The sequence below is a fragment of the Chroicocephalus ridibundus genome, chromosome 3 (genome assembly GCF_963924245.1).
Source record: "Chroicocephalus ridibundus chromosome 3, bChrRid1.1, whole genome shotgun sequence".
NCBI classification, from domain to species: Eukaryota; Metazoa; Chordata; class Aves; order Charadriiformes; family Laridae; genus Chroicocephalus; species Chroicocephalus ridibundus.
The window spans coordinates 108,263,616-108,278,765 of NC_086286.1; the positions used below are offsets into that span (position 1 = coordinate 108,263,616).

Genomic DNA, 15,150 nt, shown 5'->3' on the forward strand with positions numbered 1-15,150 from the left:
CGATTACCAAAGATAAAGTAAAAACGGACAATAAATATAGCTCCTACAAATATGTTTCTGTAGTCTGTTTTGTCTTGGGAATTCAGTTAGCGTCAGCAGCTAGTACAGAGGTTAAACTTGACATTACTTGAATTAGTTTTGAAGGTACTGCATTTCATTCCACTTCTCTAATAGAATAATTCCATATTCACAAAGTCTAATATTATCAATTAACTCTCCTTTTTCTTTACAAATTATAACACAGTGCATAATCGTCATGACTGTGTTGCATATCATTTTCATATAGAGACACATATTAACAAAAGATTTTGGCAAAGCACATGGTACAGAATGTAGGTTTTTTGATCGTAGAATCTTTTTGCATCAGACCTAAGTAATGGTTCATAAAGTAGCAGTTGAATAGGATGTCCGAGGTGATTGTCCTGGACTTCAGGAAAGATGAAAGTAAAAGCGAAGTTTAATAAAGCTTCAGTAAATAATGTGCTCGAGAAAGGTTTAACACATCCCAGCATGCATCAGCTTTTTTCTGCAAACCATTCCGTGTGGTAGGCCTGCCTCAAATCTACTAGTAGTTGTGGCCAAGTAGTCCACAGTTCTCCATATGTATGAGAACAGGAGTTCATTCACTGTTGTTATTTTCCATTTTCATTGTGTGTTGCCCTGTATTTATTTACTTCCAACTGAAAATATTCTATTCTATTCTATTCTATTCTATTCTATTCTATTCTATTCTATTCTATTCTATTCTATTCTATTCTATTCTATTCTATTCTATTCTATTCTATTCTATTCTATTAATTCTTGTTAATGAGGGAATTGGAATCTCTGTTGAAGCATCAACTGCACAGGTCACCTGTTACCACGAGGTACCAGAAATTCATGTTTATACCTTTCTTGATCTATGCCAGATTTTTTATCTGTTTCCTGAAAATCACCCGAAAAACATTATTTTTCTAGTAGGACAGTTATGCTGCTTTTAACTTAGAGCAGTTAGTTTCCTAAATCAGGTGGGAACCCCTCTCCCACACTTTATATTAAAGCATCACAGGTAAATAACAATAACTTGTCTGGAAAAGTTTTAAGATTCTTCCACAGTCTTCATCTGAACTCTTACTTCCATTTCATTTAATCTCTCATCACTTCCTCCACCACTTACTTCCTTCCTACTTCAGTTGACCAGTTCACGTGGTCCAACCCTTCCCAATCTATCACAGGCCTCCAACCATTCAAGGCTTAGAAGCTCTCCTGTGAATTAAGTGAACAAATCTGTATGTGCACATTTAGACCAACTCACCATCAACTTGTCAGCAGTGTTCTTAAATTTAAAGGATAAGTGGAAGAAGAAGGAACATTTAAACCTCTGAGTTCAGTTATCATCCTGATAGCTTGAAGCAGTTTCACTCCTGTTCTGTGCACTCTGTGCGCTAGATGCAACAATCCCAAGGGATTCCAGTTCCCGGACCAGTAGCACATGCATTTTGAGAATTCTTTGAAATAAACCGCCTTCTAATGTACTGAGTCTGGCTGAGGTGGAGTTAATCCAGGGGATCAGGCCTAGTCAGCATGGGTTTATGAAAGGCAGGTCCTGCCTGATGAACCTGATCTCCTTCTATGACAAGATCACCTGATCATTGGATGAGGGAAAGGCTGTGGATATTGTCTACCTAGACTTTGGAAAAGCATTTGACACTGTTCCCCATAGAATTCTCATGGAAAAACTGGCGGCTCATGGCCTGGATGAGCATACGATCTGCTGGATCAAGCACTGGCTGGATGGGTGGTCCCAAAGAGTGGTGGTCAATGGAGTTAAATCCAGCTGGCAGCTGGTCACATGTGGTGTCCCTCAGGGCTCAGTGTTGGGACCATTTCTGTTTAACATCTTTATTGATGACCTTGATAAGGACATAGAGCGTATCATCAGCAAGTTTGCAGATGACATGAAGCTAAGCGGGAGTGTTGGTCTGCATGAGGATAGGGAGGCTCTGCAGAGAGACTTGGATAGATTGGATTGATGGGCCAATGCTAATGGAATGTGCTTCAACAAGGCCAAGTGCTGGGTCCTGCACTTGGGCCACAACAACCCCATGCATCACTACAGGCTTGGGGAAGTGTGGCTGGAGAGCTGCCTGGCGGAAAAGGACCTGGGGGTTCTAATTGACAGGCAGCTGAACATGAGCCAGCAGTGTGCCCAGGTGGCCAAGAGGGCCAATGCCATCCTGGCTTGTATTAGAAATACTGTGACCAGCAGAAGGAGGGAGGTGATTGTCCCCCTGTACTCAGCACTGGTGAGGAAGCACCTTGTGTCCAGTTCTGGGCACCTCAATATGAGAGAGATATCGAGGTGCTGGAGCAAGGGCAGAGGAGGGCAACGAAGCTGGTGAAGGGCCTGGAGAAGAAATCTTATGAGGAGCGATTGAAGGAGCTGGGACTGTTTAGTTTGAGGAAGAGGAGGCTGAGGGGAGACCTCATCACTCTCTACAACTACTTGAAAGGACACTGTAGAGAGGTTGGTGCTGGTCTCTTCTCACAGGTAATTAGCGATAGAACAAGAGGGAATGGGTTCAAGCTGCAGCAGGGTAGGTTTAGGCTGGACATGAGGAAAAAATTCTTCACAGAAAGAGTGGTCAGACACTGGAATAGGCTGCCCAGGGAGGTGGTGGGAGTCACCACACCTGAATGTGTTTAAGACTCGTTTAGATGTGGTGTTAGGGGAGATGGTGTAAGGGAGAACTTTGTAGAGTGGGGTTGATGGTTGGACTCGATGGTCCCAAGGGTCTTTTCCAACCTAAATGATTCTATGATTCTATGATTCTTCATAGCAGCCTATATGGTGCTGTGTTTTGGTTTGTGACTAAAACAATGTTAATCACACACCAGTGTTTTGGTTGTTGCTGAGCACTGCTTTCACGACATCAAGGCTTTCTCTTTTTCGTGCTCTGCTCATACTCAACCAGTTGTAGATTGGGTTATTGCTTTTGTTTCCCCTTTCCTTTGCTTATTAAACTATCTTTATTTCAATGTACTAGTTTTCTGGCTCTTATTCTTCCTGCTGTCCCACTGGAGAGGGGTGGGGGAGTGAGTGGCCACATGTATGCTTAGCTGCTCACCCAGGATCAACCCATCACAGATATATTTTTCTTGTAAGGATTGAGGAGCTTAGTGCTTTCAGTTTCAGTCTCGGAAAGACATATTCTCTTGTGATGCATCTCTCTCCCATATATACTTAGTATACACAGCACTCCTTTATTAACGGTGGTTTGGTTTTTTTTTTCCTTTTTGTAGTAAACTCTCAAAAGGAAGATAAAATCTTTCCATAAAGCCTCTCACCGTCCCATGATACTTTAGTTCTACTAAATGCTCCTTGCTTGTTTTGGTAAACCAACAAGAATATCTATATGAGCATTAAAGGAATACCACCTTGAGATTAACTGTGGATGAGGTGTTTCCCACGTTCTTACTAAAGGTGTTTATTTTTGCCTGAGGGATACCAGATTGCTCTTCTCCTATTCCCTCCTCCTTTGAAATGCATGTACGTGTTCTTGCTGTTATCCCACTTTTATCCTTTCTTTTACATTTCCCCATGTTCGTATAAAAATAAATTCCATTTGTTTTCAGTAATTGCTCTTTAAAATCAAGTGTCTACTTTGCATGAAATAAAATCTACAAGCAATTACAAGTATAAATGGTGACATCAGTTCTAGATAACAATCCTCCTTTCAACCATATCTACACACCTCCGCCCCTTTTCCAATTTCAGCCATCAGTCTAAAGTCATTTCAATGAGTCCATGACAATTCCCCTGAATGTATCATTGATCCTAATGACTAACTTGCTAATTTTGCCATTCTCTGAATATTTACTTGGAGCCTATCTACGTCTGTTGGTAGACGGCATGCTTGCTTTTTCAGTATTAAATGAGTCCGTGAGTCTATATGTCATCCTTGTAAATTTTTGTCTCCCTCATGTTCTTGTCATAACTTTGTTTTTTTGCAATTCTTTGTCATATATTTTCCTCACAGTTATCTCAGTTGGTCTTGAGGAGGTGCACTGGCACCAGAACAGCCAGATTACTTTTCAAGTCTGTGTTGTTGAAATATTGGAACTACCATATATAGTTTCCCATAAATAGCTGTGTGCCTTCTCTTCAGGTGGATGGACTGTATGAAAGGCCTGTTCCCCTGCTTCCTGCCTGAAATAAATTCAGAAGTCCATATCTTTCTTTCCACCAAAATTATCTATATCCCTTTGGCTTTTGACATTCCCTTGGAACTATGCAAAATGTTATGGCTTGGGAAAGGATGTTGAAGCCTGTGTGATTATTTTGCTGTCTATCCATTCTGCTTTCTTCAATCCTCCTTTTCCCTGACAGAAAACCAGCTTTTTCACCTGTGGAATTCTTGCAGTTGGCTACAGCAGACTTAGGATACTTTTGTTATTAAAATCAATCACAGACTGTTTGTTTTAATATATAGTATTGTGTATTCTATGTATAGTACCTGCAAGTCCAACTACTCCTGCTGTTGTGATGTGGTAAGCTGCTGTCGGCCAGTCTGGATGGCCCCTCTGACCTTGTTCATTTTGCTTCTCCATTATATTCAGGATTGTTTCATATTTTCAATATTCCTTTTCTGGTGGTGTAAATAAACTCAGACTTTCAGACAGCCTCAGGTCAGATAGAGTCTGATATGTTACTGAAGGACATCTTTTTGTTGCCTTTATTTTAAAAAAATTATGGAGTATGACAATGTATGGCATGTCAGCATCTTGCTCAATATTTTTACCATTTTTCAATTAGAAACATGTTATATAGCTAGAGTTGTCTGTTTGACTGTAGTATACTTTTAGTGTGGTTTAGATCAAATCTAGCCTAATCTAATCAGATTAGCCTATATGACTTTGGTTTTGGTTAAACTATGCATTTTTAAATCTTCAGTACTGCATTTGAGTATTTCAGTAACTTTGGCAAAAAGGGCATAGTTTTAGCTCTCGTGTCATGAGATGGCCAGGAACACCCATATCTGTTTGATTGTTATTCTTTTTTCATTATAAGAGAAAGGAGTTACCTTTGACTTTTCATTTCACTTGACTTTTCATTTTATTTTTCCCAACAAGTCTTAAGACTAGTGACTTAATGATACAATGTATTTTTTTTATTTTATCAGCACCATAGATATTAACAGAAGCAAGAGAGAATGTGACAGGGTTTTTTTTCCTTCCTTATACATGAAGAAGAATGTTTGAAAATACTGTAGAGTGGGACTGTGAAGCGTGTTTGTCCGTTTCACAAAACAAAAGCAAAAAAAATCCCCCAGAATATTTTAATGGAAAGATAAAAAGTGTAGTAGATGTCCTTCCTCTTCTTAGCACAGGATCTTTCCAGTTATATTTTCAGAAGGTTTGAACATGGAAGAGAAACATTGTATTAACTACTGAAATCATCTTTAATTAGTGTATTTCATATTGTTGATATGATTGGAGTCTATCTGAGTATTTCTATGCAGCATGACGTTTAGTCTTTTTGATTAGTTATTAATTCAATAACTTTTTTATTCACTTGCCTTTATAATATAGCACCACTATTTCTATCATTCTACATGTCTCACCATCCATCAATGTCATTTTTCTCTGTAAGAGCTAAGGTAATATATACAGTGAGAACTAGGTTCCTGTGAATGTTCTTAATTGCTGGGTGGTCATGGAAACATTACTTGACTGTTAAGTTGAGGATAAAGTTGATCACTAAATGTGATGCAAGTTTGACAGAGAAATAACGAGATCAGTAATTCTCATGCAAAGGAATGTATAGTTCATGGCATAGTTTGGGGTGTTTGTATTTCTAACATAGAAAAGTAAAGATAGGTAGTCTAATAGAAGATGGAGAAAGTAGTTCATTCATTTGTAATCTTTCATTTTTCCTATGCAATGACAAAATTCTTATTTGGAAAAATGTGTAGATAAGTATTTTCAGTCCTTACAGCAGACGCTCAAAGTACTGTATAGTCATTTTTATTTGCTGTGTTGACTGGAGCTTTAAGCGAAGGTACCATAGTTATAACCTCTTGCACATTATGAATTTAGAGACTGAAAAAAAAATTGCTTATTTGGAAGATGGAAATTAAATTGAAGAAATGAGTGGACTGGAAGTAATACAGTAGCTTTGAGCCCATGGAGCTGTGATCCCAATTACAGAACAACTTAATTAGATTTAGGTGTTATTTTCTATTTCTTGCTATTCTGGCCATTGCAATTACTACAGATTATGGTGTTATTTTATTTTAAATGGGGTTTTTTATTTGTTTGTTTAATTGGCTCACTGGTTTCTTAACAGAATTTTTCTGAAGAATTCTATTTTCCATTTTAACATTTCAGTGAGATAACAAAATGCCTTTAATTAGATAAATAAATTGTAAATTAAGAAATGGAATAGAACATTTTGAGAAAGGTATAGGAGTTAAACACAATCTCTCTGAGTTGCAAAAAAATGAATGAGTTACTTGCTCACAGTTTTCAGTAATGATTGTGTTGAACACGAGGATAAGAAGAACAAGTATGTACCTGAAAGATATTACAATCAAACATATGGAGCCATAGGCTGGGAGACAGTGTCAGAAGGGTTTAACATCTAATGAAAGGTAAGATGAAAAAGAAAGTATAGGTTTGGAGGGATATTATTAATAGGGTTCCTTAAGGGCAATTTGACTGATGATGCAGAAAACAGTACACTAATTAAAATCATTGGTGACACAGAATGAGCATCATCAGTACAGAAGAGGAGCACAATATGTTATGAAAGGATAGAACTATTGGAAATGGGATGTAACGCAGTACAAAGTGCAGGGGGATGACATTATGGATTGTTACTACAAAAAAAACCCAAACAAACCCTATGTGAAATAATTTTTCATGGGAGCCTAGTGGAGCCTTTTGGTGGATGGCAGCAGAGGAAGGCAGAGATTGGGTACAGTAGTTAGGCAGTTAGCCAGAGAAGAGCTCTGGAACACCACTGTCCTGCAGGCTTACAAAGGAGAAATAGAGATTTTAGAGTATAGCAGGAGAAATACTTCCCAGAGGTAAGAAGCATTAAAACCATTATACAAACACTGCTAAGGGCCCATCTAGAATCTATGTACAATTCTGGTTATTCAAATTAAACCATAACATTTTCTATTGTAAATTTTCTCTTTTCTCAAAAGGTATTGTGCTGTCATTTGCTGTTCCTGTTTTTAACTGTAGTATTTTAGGATTTGGCAACTAGGGTTTCCTTTGGCACTTAAGGAATTTCAACTTCTTTTTTTCCCCATTCTACATAGAGTTGAAAAGTGACATTCATTTTCAATGGCTTTTAGACCTGATAGCCTTGTAATGAAATTGATTTATTTCATTGTGGGCAATATTTAGTGATTTCCACCATGCATGTTGATTTTTTTACTATAGTTACAAAGTACTAAAACTAGCTTGGCATTTGCCTGTATGGGAGTCCATTCTGTAATCTTTGTTCTGAATTTGTTGGTCTCTGGAGCACCTCCGAGAACACTGTCTTATGTCTTTAGGAATATGAGGCACAGGACAATTTCTTGTTTTTTACTACATTGTTCATGTGATATATAAAAAAAATAAGCCATGAAGTCAGTGGATTTTTTTTTTTTTTTAATTGTGCTATGTATGGTTTTTTAAGGACTGCCTGAAAACCGCTATATGTGTTTTTCTTTAAAAGCATCATTAAAATAAATGTTTCCAGTACCTTTGCCACAATTCTGCTCAAGCAGTAAAACATTCTGGAAATCAATATCAAGGCATCAGGTAAATGCAGGCTACAGAATATAAACAGAAAGATACCTGAGAAGCAACTAGGCATTCTGCAGATCTGTCTGCAATGAGGGACTGACTTACCCTTGGCTAGAATAAGCTGCTAAATCAGAGAAAAATCAAGGTATGGGCAGGAAAAACGAGCTAGACAGGAGCTATGCCGCACAGTTACAATAAAAGATCGTCACTGAATTTTGATTATTAGAGGCTGGGACTGCTTTAGTACCTGTTGTTTATCTGAGAAGTGATGTAAAATGTTTTGGCCAGAAATTAGGCATACTTTTGGATGCAATAAACTTACAGTCTAAAAGTGTATCAGAGATCAGTGGCATGAAAACTAAGGAAATATCTTTGTGCTCTAGGGCAATATATTCACGTGCTTAAATACATCCCTTTAATTCTGCTCAGTAGCGTGAAGCCAACATAAGGAGAGTGAGCTGGTTTATTTTTTGAATCTTCAGCCTCACAATATTTAGCTTCTATTTTTAAAATCTGTGCTGCAACTAAGTCCACAGGCAAAAATGAAGCACTTCCATTCTTTTCACGATGCGTGTACTCAGGAACCGTCTCCACTTTCCGCCAAAGATGATGTGTTGCTCTGGAAAATTGGTGTGACACCTCTTCACCCTTGTTTGCTCTAGTAAATAGTGTCCCTTAGAAAACGGAATGGTGAATCACACCATGGCATATTGCCAGCAAGCAGAAGAAAAGGCAAAATAAATCCTGTCCCCCCAAAAAAGATAAACATATTATTACTCTCAGGGAATTGTTCATATTAATATTACCACTGAGTTCAAAGAATTATTACTTGTTGTTTGTTTGTTTCTGGAGATGAGGAGACTTATTTTGTCTTTTCCTCTGCTTGCTGACAACATACTAAATTCTAATCCACCAGGATTAGCTCAGCAAGACTTTACCCCTAGATGTCTTCAATAAATGCCTCAGGATAAATAGCTTTGACTTTCTCAGCAGACCTGCTTTAACACCAAAATAAGAAAAAAATAAAATTCTGGAGCGAGCTGAATGTGTTGAAGTCTGTGATGCTCATTACTTAGTTTATCGCTGTTACTTTACAAAATATCTATTTGTTCAAGAAATACATCTTTTCAGGGGAGTGTTACGGGAAAAAAAACTGATTTGCATTGTGTTATCAATAATAATAATTATATGATCAAGCTGTATTGCTCTTCCTTCTGAATGCAGAAGGTATTTAGATTTCAAAGAAATCCAGCACATTGCTAAGTGTAAGTCAAACACGTGGACATCTGGTTTTCCCTAACAATCATGTCTGAATTTCATATACAGTATAAATTGGATATTTAAATCATGTGGAGAACTGAACATCTTGAAGAAGTAATCTTTTACATATAATTTAAACATAATGACCCTGATGATCTCTGTAGTCATGACAGAGATTTGTTGTCGTAAGATATAGGCTCTCCTTTTGTCAAAAGCCTTACAGAGCTTGAACCTGAACCTGAATCTGAACTGGTGTTAGAGTGGCAGGCAGTCCAATAATTATTATCCAAGTACAGATTTTGTTAGCCATCTTACGTGTGTCCAAAAATTCCTAGAGACACCTGTGTATTATATTGGAGATTGAAGCCACTGATGTATCAAATCAGCTCTGAAGACATCATTAAGGTAAATCCAGTCTTCCTATAAGGGATACTGTGAAATACAGTTGTATGATTTTTTTTATTTAAAATTTTAACCTCTACGGCACATTTCCATTGTGCTTGAGGAGCAGTTAGAAATTAACACACATCTTTATCATCCTAGTGATTAAAATAAATTGTGAATATTTGCACTAAGACTTTTTAAAAATACAGCTGAAGGGGTTTTAACTTCTATAATTATTTTGCCAGTGCATTCAATAAGATGATGAAACTGATTTTGTTTGATTTGGTAATTTATATTTACTAATATTTTTTTGTAATTCCAGAGTAGAATTACTGTGTGACTTATGCTCTGAATGCACTCTCATGTAGTGCTGAGGGACATGGTTTAGGGGTAACTTGGCAGGGCTAGGTTAACGGTTGGACTTGATGATCTTAAACGTCTCTTCCAACCATAATGATTCTATGATTCTCTGATTCTATGAATCTAAAAAGACATTTGCATGTTGCTAACTTAAGGCAAAATGGCATTCCACCTAAATTCTGTGGGACTATTCACATGCTTAAAATCTTTGGGGGACTGGAGTTTAATGGATGAGATTTATTTCACCTTACTGTAGACATCTAATAGTCCTTCACCTACGAATTTGCTGAATCCCGGGACTCACCTTGGAGTCAATGGAGAGAACTAAGCATCTCCAGAGAAAGACTTAGCTCACCTACCTCACGAACTTGCTGCTGATGAAATAAAATAGTTCCTGAGTTTAGCATGAGTCATTTATAGAATCATCGAATAATTGAGGCTGGAAGGGATCCTGGAATTCACCTAGTCCTGCTCCCTACTCAGAGCATGTCTAATGAGATCATATTGCTCAGGGCCATCTCTTGCCAGTTCCTGAACACTTCCCAGGATGGAGGTTCCACAACTTCCCTGGGCAACCTGTGCCAGTATTTGATCACGTTTGTGAGGAAAACAAAACAAGAATCTAATGTTGAATTGAAATTTGCCATGTTCCAGCTTGTGACTGCTGCCTGTCACCTGTGTATTTAGGCAACAGGACTTTCTATGCTTGAATAGGGTGAAATGCATCTCACCTGAATTGCCAGTAACTGATAATTGTGCTGGAATTATAAAGCACATATTAATAAGTTTACATACATTCCACTCTCCAGCCCACCATAGTGACCAGTCCTACTACATGTTCTGCACTCAAGAGAGGTCAGTAGCCCACTGATTCTGCATATAGCGTTCAGTCATTCAGGCTGTGCCTGTTTTCCAGCAAGAATCCTCCACCTCTTTCTTCCATACAAATAAAGCGTGCTGAGACTGTAATTACTTGGATTTTTCTATGTGCAGCAAAGCCAAATACCTCACACCTGCATCCTACTCCCTCTTCTCTTTCAGCTGGCCATATTACCCTTGTTCTTTCTGCTCAAGAATGCCAGTGTAACTATTTGTGTGACTTTATGGGGAACAGGATAAGAGTTCTCATTAATGCTAAAACTGCCCCCTCTCCCACTATCCTTCTGCACGAGTTATTACAAATCTAATGGAATACAGCCGGGAGCTGCTTCTACTACCACATCAGTTAAGAAAATATCTGTAGAAGCAGATGTGCTTTGTTATCTTTGGCATTCCAAGTTCAATACAAAATTAAACAGATTTACAAACTGAAAACAAAATGTTGACAGAAAAACATAGATGAAATTCAATCCAAGTTTACGTTTAATACTTTGATATCTTTTTAGCGGCATAGTTTCTGTTAATAGTCCCGCTATATAAGCAAATTTGAACATATTTTTAATGTATGAGGATATATTTCATTTGCAGTACAGAACGTTATTTTTTAACACAGAATTTAAAGGGATTCAGTAATTTAGATAATTCTTTTGGGGAAATTTCCATTCAGGTCCATCCATACTCCACAAAACTTCAGGCTAAATAGGAACTCTAGCAAGAGGGCCATATAGTAATATAAACAAGCCACTGAAAAAAAAAAAAGGCAATAAAAACTGAAGTCAGACATCAGAAAATCATACAAACAGGAAGGAAAACTGACATAGGACATGGGAAGATGCAAAGCTGATCAAATCTGTCTGTATCAGCATGGTAGTAAACTTCAATTAAAACAGCTGCTGTCTGACAAACATCTAGATTTTTATTACGGAAATACAATAAAACATTGAGATAAGTCTATCGGGAAGATGGTTTCACATGCTACAGATACTGAAAATCTCAAAATGTCTTTTGCTGAGATTCTTACCTCCCAATAAAGTAAAAATTCATCTTTCCCTATTTCAGCTGACACTTATATAGTACATTTTCTCTTAGAAAAGTCTTTGGATTTAACACCTCTCTAGTAGCTAACTGCTCTGTATGGCTAAATTCCCACTGGCCTTTTCATGCTTTATTAATATTAATTAATATTAATTGTTGGAAAGTGTCAATGTCAGAAAGAGAACTTAAGTCTACCAATGCCCATCTGTTATTCTGACTACAATTCTCCCAGTGTTTATTGTACTAAGAGAAATAAATGCAGTACACAAAACCCCAAAGAGACCAGGAATCCAGGTTCATTCATCATTTCACCATGAGAAAGAGATAGAAAGAGGCTGAATGTAGAAAACAGTGCCTCATGCTCCTTAGTGGAAACACTTGCAGGAAGCAAAATTACAGATTGGGAGACAAGTCTGAGAATAAGAAATGAGAGGGTAATTTGGCCCAAATGTCTAGAATTTTGGAAAAGCAAATATTTTTTCTGGTTCTAGTTGGAATAGTCAGTACAGTAACAGCAGGAGTAGATGAGATGGTAATTTCCTCTAACTTTGTTTTAAAATGGGCTTGCAGCCTCAGAGAAAAAAAAAAAAGCCAAGATGTCATCTTACTTTGTAGTGATGAGATGACTTGAGACCTCTCAAACTTACAATTTGATATAAATGGAAAGCTCATCCTTGTCAGCTAAAAGAAATAGGTGCTTAGTTGTGCCTCTTTATTTTTTTCTTTTCTGCAGTTTGAGAAAATGGAGAAAGGCATGGTATTTAAGCCTCTATAGTTTATTTTCTCCTAAATTCCAATGCTGCCTTTGTGCTTGCATTGATTGTTTCACTCAAAAAAAAAAAAAAAAGCCTCAGCATTCATTTTAAGCTTTTATTTTTAGTTTGGATTTACGTGTAGCCTTATATACAGAATGTTTTTCAGACTACAGCGTGATACATGTAACAATATATTATGGGATTTGGAGAGGGAAATTATTGTAACTGAAGGCAAGAAATAATCATAGTAGAGATGAGTAAGGTTGAGAGCAAAATCACTGTATTACTAGCACAGGCTGTGCCTGGCTGGCGTCTGTAAAGTTTGAAAAGCCCTGTCTCTTTCTTTTCCTGTTTCATTTAATTCACTGAACTGTCTGACTACCTCCCACGCATCAGAAGCCTTGAACGAGACAGAGCTCCTGGGATGGATGCCCTGGTGTCGGTCTGCAGGGGCAAGGGAACAGCTCTGCAGGAAAGGGCTTGGGGATCCTGACGGACACCACATTGGGCATGAGTCAGCGGTGCGCTCCTTGAGAGATGAAGGGTAGCCGCACATGGGGCTGCTGTTGTAATAGCGTAGTCAGCAGGTCAAGGAAAGTGATTATTCTCCTCTATTTTGCATTCCTGAGGCCGCCTCTGAAATACCTGCATCTAAAATACTGTGTCCGGTTTTGGTCTTCCTGTGGAAAAGAGATTTGTATTTTAAACCAGTTAGTGAGGAGGCTGGGCTAGAGGACTTGCAGGATTCCTCACACCCTGTTTGATTCTGTGCAAATATCCTGTCAGGGAAGTGTTCAGATTTCTAGATGCATTTGTTACCTGTCTTATATAAGACAGCACCATGTTTCAAATTATAAAAGATTGGTTAATTTTTTATTAAAATTTGTTATTTTTTAAACCTTGATTGCCTGTGTTGGTTGCGTTAGTTGTTAGGAGTTCCCTTCTGGGATCTTTCATCAGCCACTTGCGTAAGTCTGTGCTGTTTGGATGAGGCATTCACATTGCATGTCTTTATGCGTCTACTGAAGCTGAGTTAGTATCTAGGCACCTTGTGGACTCAGTGGAGAGCATGTCCTGTTTCTTGGCTCCGTTAAATGCTCTGGATTGTCCTCTCTGTCTGTCTAAGGATTCTAGCATCTTAGATAGATACAAATCCAAATATCAAAGCTAAGTTAGGCATTGTGAATGGCTTCTCTTCATGACACCAAATTAAGTCTGTTTCCATGCTCCACTGTGTATCAATGCACAGGGGATGACAGATCTTCCTCGTCAGTGGGATGTTGAAGAGGTCGTCCCATTACAGCACTGTTGGGATCTTTGTCAGGTAAAAGGGGCAGTATGCTTGAGAGGTGATTATTTCACTCAGTTTACTTGAAGACAATAAAGGATTTGTTTTGACCTTTTCTTTCTTTCTGAAGAGGTGAAACAGATTTACTGAAATGAAAGTGACACAGAATTGTGCCATTGCCATGGGGTTTTTTGTACTTACCATGATAATTCAATCATGAAAGGAAAACAAGGGAATCAGCCAATGTATATTTAAGTCTTCAGACCAAGAATGTTATTTTTGCAAACAGCAAGTATACTGCTTTATGACTCTTTCAACAGTGAAGTATATCAGTTAATGTATATATATTAGGATACTTTGTCTTGCTAACATTGTGTGTGATGTATATTTTATATGACCTTCTTTAGCAAGTATATAGAGTTCAGTATTCATGTTCATCATCAAACACTCTACAAATGACAAACGTTAAGTTAATGATTTTTTCTGTAAGTCATGAATGGATAACTGCCTGTTAACCTCTATGCGTCATTTTGAATGCTCATGTTGACATATATCATAAATTAAGCAGTAGAAGACTTCACCTTAGATCAGAGAATCACCTGGAAAACCTAGCAACTTCATAAAGCGGTATCCTTGATTCAGTAGTTTGCTTTCTTCTAGGTTAGAACCAAAAAGAAAGCAATATAGCATACGAGTATAAATGTCTAATTTGTAAATGTAGGAGGTAGCAGTGATATTCTCCAAATTATACACAAAACCAACATATATACAATTATTCAGATAATTATATTTGTGTTTCACATTAATATATGACTAAAATCTAATTCTCATGACACTTACAGGCACTTAAATAGTCTGTGTTGCTTTCTGAAGTTTTGTTGCTGAAACTATTGTATGTCACCTTTCAAATTTAGACCAGTGTACTTTTATGCCACTACTTAATGAACTCTTGTTCCTATTGAAAAATCTCACAGTTAAAAAACCATATCCCACCAGCATCCAAATGTGGGGGATTTCAGAGGTACATAAACAGTGCCTAACTTACTGCAGATAGTAAGGAAAGCATTGGCATTTGAGGAATAAATTTGCGATAAACATGTAAAAGATGCCTAAAAAAAAATAATAAAATGCAATTGCACATTAGCATGTCTCGATGCTGTTTTGATAAAGGGCCCTACATTCAAAAATTATTTAAACAACCTTCTAAGTACATTTTTCAAATTCCTAAGTCATAAAAGAGCTTAAAAGAAACATTGCTTAGAATATTATGTAGAAAAGTACAGGAATCCAAGAAATTAAAGCTAGGGAAGGCAGTTCTTTGCAACTTAATACATTTTTAGTAAATAAAACCAAAATGCAATAAAGAAAATAGTCATTTTGTTTTAAAAAAAAAATTTGTTTGTT

The 15,150-nt window shown here is 37.4% G+C and overlaps 1 protein-coding gene across 1 annotated transcript in view; it reads left to right on the forward strand.

Annotated features, from left to right (window-relative positions):
* SNTG2 (syntrophin gamma 2) overlaps positions 1 to 15,150 on the forward strand; it is a 277,686-nt gene that overhangs the window by 195,698 nt on the left and 66,838 nt on the right. The window lies entirely within an intron of this gene.